Consider the following 6,767-nt stretch of genomic DNA (forward strand, 5'->3'; position numbering starts at 1 on the left):
TTAAACAATTTTTAACTACAGTTATATGTCAAGGTTTATATGGAATTTTTTCCCAATAGTCCTACAATTATCAATAATAAATTTAAATGTATTGTTATCTTTGTCAAAAACTTCACACATGTTTTCAAGATTCGTATCTAAACATTTATACTAATTTGTAAGTTAGACTACACTCCAATGGCTAATATGGAGTACAATTATTATGTCTGTAAAACACTAGTTTTATTTTAAGCCTTCAAAGAATTTAAATGTTTCACATTTTCAGATATCAGTTACAGATTTGGTTACAGTTTTGGATTTAAAAATTAAAACATTGGTTTTTCTCCAAAATATTTTACTGAAATGTTTTACTGTAGTATAGTATAATAATATAATGTAGGTTATATATATGTTTTAACAATATAAAATGAGTTTTGAAATATACGGTAAATTAAGTTTTATAATAAATAATCATGTTTGATCATATTATCGCTGTCGGAGATATTCATTCTCATATTTAATTCTTTTTTATTTATTTTATATGTACAAACACGTGTTCAGGTGCAATTAGAGTTAATTTCAATTGAATTTATTGTACCTACATATATGATTACTCAGTAGAGCCACTGGTTGATGACTCGTACAATTTATTTGTTTATAAGATTAAAAACTAGATCTCTATTAAATAATGACTTTTACTGTGATAATTTTTATATTGAATAAACACAAGATAGAATACTTAACAAAAAAATAAATTTTTATCAAAATTATCTTTTATAATACATAGATCATGGTTATAATATAAATATTTCTGTACTACCAATAATATTAGCAGTGTGCAAATATAGTTGGTCGTTTCTTACAAAGACGAGTAAATTAATTATTTAAATAATCTGATTTTATGTTAAAATATAGTGCGTACCTAATTTGTAATACTTATTCCTTATTAAATTCAACACAATTATCATCATGATTAAATATTTAAAAGCATTTTACTAGAATTGGTATTAATTACTTAAGTGATTTACTGATAATATTATAAAATACAAAGACAAGAGCTTAACTTTTAAACAGATCAATTTAAAAGTTTACCTCCTTGGATATCTCTGAATGTTTGTAAATATGAAATAAAGTTTTAAAGATAAGTTAAACAGTTTTACAAAGAATATAATTAAAAAAAAATATAAAATTTAAACCTGTTTTACAATAAATACATTATTTCTTTTTATAATGTAATTGATACGAACACTTACTCAATAATCATGAAAAAAAAAAATTACACTTAATTTTTATTTTCATTGAATGTTTTTTTCCATAAATTGTGAATTGGATGTAATATATTAGAACATTCCTCATAATATAATTTTTTTTTAGTAAATAAAGTAATAGCGTCATGTAGAAATATGGAATCAAATTATTTAAATAACATTAAGTGTTTAAACTTTTATAGTTAAGCTTGTTAAAATAATTATTATTATCCTTAAAATGACTAATATATTTTTGTCAAAAAGACCTGTCAGTGCGCATCCTACCAGAATTAAATACAGAAATGGTTTATTGATCGATATAATAAAAACTTAACATATTATATTGAAATATATTTTAATATAATATATTACCAACGTTGTATACCTACTATTTGCCGTATACCGTACTTAGTTGTATTTGGCAGTACGAATACGGTAATCACCGTACACCTGATTTATACACCTAGCAATACCTGGAAACTACTGGAGTCCATCCCCTTGATAAAGACACAAAATATATCATATAATCTAGACTCCAGAGCACCACGCGAGATTCGTTACCCCCAAATTATCTCCAAAGTATGAGATAATTGGGAAAATTAATTTTACCGTGGTGATACTGAAGTAATTAAATGACAATAATAATTAAACGAAAACTAATAAAACTCATCAATTTCTTTGTCAATAAATATGAAGCTCAAAAAGAGTCAACATATTTTAAAAATTTAATACCATACATAAAATGACATATTTTTCAAACTTACCAATAATCTTAATATTTGCACATCTACGAAAAACAAAATCACATACCCAAACCACCACACTTGGCTTTGGCAAATCAATGTCAATACTGAGCTCTTACAAAAAAACAAACTCTAATATTATCAACTCTTTTTTCTTTGATATTATCCAAACCAAATACCCACACTACACGAAAATATAAACGGACGCATCAATATCCTCACATAGAGTTGGTTTTGCAATTTCTCTAGATTATATCACTCTGGTCCATAAACTCCCACTTGAATGATATATATTTTCAGCTGAAACCCAAGCCATTGATGAAGCTACCATATTAGCCAAAACTATCATCTCAAATGATGATATTCTAATTTTAAGCGACTCGCTCAGTGCTTTACTAGCCCTTCAAAACCTTCAACCTCCAAACGAAATCTCCCAAAATACTTAAAAAGTATTAAAACCCATCTCTAAAAACATTGTACTTATGTAGATACTATCCCACACCGGTATAACCGGCAACGAAATAACTGATAAGGCAGCCGACCTTGCAACTAGAATTATCCTCCACTCAACTATATCCGATCTACCGACTAATGACATCAAAACTTCTATCGAACACAAAATACTTTCAAAATGATTGGGATACCATCCCTCCCTCGAATAAACTTAAAACAATAAAGAAAAATACAAAGAAATGGATCGCATCTTATTACCTCAACAGACGACAGGAAATTACAATCACGAGATGCATAATCAAACATTCAATTCTAACTCATTCTTTCCTCATTAGCAAAGGTCCACCACCCAATTGTGACGAATGCCTCGCCAACCTTTCAGTTCAACACATTATCATTTATTGCATCAAGTTGGGACATAAGAAACAACTAATACCACCAAATATGAATGCAGCTCTCAACGAAAACAACATCTCCAAAATTATTTCATTTCTAACCAAAATCAATCTTTTAAGCAAATTTTAATAATGTACAAACTTTTTTCCATAGTCATTAAGTTCAAATACTCTTTGTTAATTTACCTTTATTTTTCTACTATTTCTAATATTGTTATAATTTATACTAGGCTAATGACCATGAAACCTTACTTCTAATAAAAAAATAATAATTATAATAATAATATATAGTTTTCGATCGAATTCCTGATGTAATCGTCATTGGTGTGAACAGAAATTTTCATAATTTACCTACATAAATTCTATCAAAGTGTAATATTCATTCAATTATTTACTTGTATCGTGTGTACTGCCACATCCACATATTTTAAAATATGAGCTTATGTAATCATATATTGTTCCAATAATAGATCGATAATAATTCAGAAATGTAATAACTAGATAAAAAAAAAAAATTAAATAATACCTAAGATATAAATAGAATTATGTGGCTTGGTGAGGCACGGTCATATGCTCAATCTGCGGAAACGCACTATTTTGCTGCAGTTGCTAGGCTCCCGGATAGGAACCACTCGGGATTTTTAGCGACATATCCTTGCCACACATGCAAAAAAACGTGTTACAACCCTACCAATTCAAAAACAAAAATATACAAAAATAACCCCCATCGTACCACCCCACACCTAATAACTATGTTGCCATGGATTCCACTTAAAAAAAAATTGAATTAATGACAATTTTCAAGAACATAAAAATAAATAACTTACAAAATATTTAGATTAACATAATACGTTACACTTCATATATATTTCAAAATATCATTACTTCTTTTGATACATATTTTATTGGAATTTAAATTTTCTACTTTATTTATATTTAACTTTATTCAATTTTTATCTAGAAAAAAAAGTTTGAAAATGTAATACAAGTTTCTTTATTGATCGTTCTTAATGAAATTCTAAACTATCAATAAATATAGTTAGATCACAAAAGTTTGCAAAACAATTTAGTCGTAGCTGTATTCATAATATTTTCAGTTTGTATAGCTTTAAACTGAAAAATGTAATTCAAGGTTCATAAATATACAAAAAATCTTTCATAATTTAAAAACATCAAAAATTCTTAACCGTATTTTTAACAGACATCGAGGTAGGTGATCAAATTTAGATGTATTATAATTTTTAATTTTTAAATTAATTTACCATAAATTATATCTGCCTACAAGTAAATTTGGCATTATTTTATATAATAACGATTCTATTGAATGAGGTAAACAAAAAATAATGATTTTTTCCTTTTAAGGTCTTAGTTATTTGGTTGTAAATATTTACAACAGTAATTTACATCTAATATCTATAAATAAATGTATAATGGTACAAGAAAGAAGAATTTATCTATGTGTAACCCACTATAATAATATAAATCTACATTAACATTTTTTAACACGTTTGGACTAATTTTACATCCTAAATATGCATTGATAATATTCATACTATTCTAAGTTACGTCACTATTGACTTAAAAGTTAAGTAATTTAAAAACAACAATATTACTATTTCTATTATTATTATATTATAGCTATAATTATATTATATTAGGTACCTACTTAATTTAGAATAATACAGTTGCATAAAAAATAGTAGTTTTTAATGTGACACTTGTGATTTTAAAACTCTTTTACTCATTAGTTACATCATAGCGTTAAAGTGCAAATGAATTAAATAAAATGTTGTTAGTAATATTAATAATACACATTCCTTCGTCGAAGAAATTCAATTAATCAATGTGTATACCGACTGTATATGTTTGATAAACACTGATGTGGAAGCGCAATGGCGCTGTTTACTTTTAGTAGATGATGATGGATTTACTGAGTTGAGTCATAAAGTTTCAGAAGTCTATCGTTTACTTTGGATGGTTCAAAGAGAATTTTGAATGAAAACAAAGCTTAAAAAATACATGTGGTACCAACGAATTCCATTGGATGATTACCAAAGTATTGTTTTTATAATATTTTGTTCTTATATTATATTTCGTCTTCAATATAAAGCTTTCGCGACATCAGTAAGAAATTATTTTGCTTATCTATGGTGGTTGTGTAATAATATGAATTCTTTAACATGTAATGTGGTACCTTCGGTGCCACCGTTCTGCGCGAATTACGTCCACCGAACGCGTTCAATGTTTCCGGTTGACAAACTTTGGTTATGACCACCATAGATTTCGGTACCTAACAAAGTTTTGCTATACGATTCACCAACGACTGCACTGCAGTAAACTTGGCCGACACTTGGCTTTAAACGTATTAAAAAAAGACATTACTTCCACCATCCAATTTTTAAGACGGAAACAGTGATCAATAAGAAACGAATCTATTATGTCTTATCCAATAGAAATTATACAATATATTTTAATTTAACCACAATGTTTTAATTATACATTTTTAGGATTATCAATGTATTATACATTTTTATACATACAGTAAACGACTAAATAATATTGATTACTTTATTTTTCTATTTAGTTAAAAAAAATATGTATATATCATAATGATTACATTATTAAACATTTAAAGCTTGCATAATTATTTAATTTTAAATGAATAATTGTATACAATATTATTACAAGACACATAGTTCCTTAAGGCTTTATAAATAATTAATTTAAATTATTCTATTTCGAAACTTGTATAAGTAATCAGCTGGTTAACTTGAATCATAAATACCATTGAACTTAATAATTAAATATTTTACTACATTTTTTTTTTTTTTTTTGTAATTGTGTTTTTCTCTTTCCATAATATAGTTGGGTATATAGGTAGAGTTTTAGGTTTTTTGGGTCGCAACTAGTTTGAGTAGGTATCAAAATAATAAAATAAACTCAATATTTTAATCAACTGGGAATAAAATATAATATTAACTATTATTAAATGTGTGATTCAGTAAAGTTATTCTCCATCAAACGAGATAAAATTTTTTTTTAACATCTATAATTTAATGATTATTTACCTACTATTTATAAGATAAATTATAAAATACAAATTTTATCTTTTATATATATTTAGTGTGTGACATTGTATTAATGAAAAAATTGTATTCACTTTACTGAAAATTTAATTTTTACTTTTTTTTTAAAAAAAGGGGTTAAATTCTTTGATATAACACAAACCGAAATGTTATTAAAAAGAACTATAACAAGAAATCAATGATTTCATCTGAAATTACTGATGTGTGAACAATAAATTAATTTTATAGGTACTTCTCAAAAATGTCTACTTGTAGATCAAAATGAAATAAAAATAGTAAAAAGTCAATGTAGAAATGTTTTGTCTCCAGAAAGTTATTTTGGAGCATTGCATCCCTTTGCACTACATTTAATCCAAATTATTTTCCCTCGAATGCTCGCTATACCACAAACTATTTATTAATGCTTTCGTAGTCGGTTGACTCTCATCTTATAATATAACATTAGTCTATATAATAGGTGACATAAAACAATTTTATTTCTGATACTATATTCAGTATCAATATAAATTACATGCTAAACAAGTTTATTACTTCATTGGTCAACCCAAACACACACTGTTTATTGTTCATCGGTCGTCACAATATATTCTCTTGCTTGATTATTTCTCTCCCGATATTTTATAATGTATACATATTTCAGTATATTTAAAATTTTTTTTTTTTAATTTCAATTTTTTCTCAAACACTTTTAGCTATATATACAATAATAACTGATAAAACATATTTTTGATTTATTAATTTATTAGACTTTTGCAAATTTATAAACTTACAACGTTCCTAAGATACAATCGCAAAATTAATTTCCTGAATCATAATTAATTTTAAAAATGTGTAGTTAAAAATACATGGAATATCAGTGATATA

This window comes from Diuraphis noxia, unplaced genomic scaffold (assembly GCF_037042655.1).
Source record: "Diuraphis noxia isolate RWA-SAM2 unplaced genomic scaffold, SU_Dnox_SAM2 contig0004, whole genome shotgun sequence".
NCBI lineage: Eukaryota > Metazoa > Arthropoda > Insecta > Hemiptera > Aphididae > Diuraphis > Diuraphis noxia.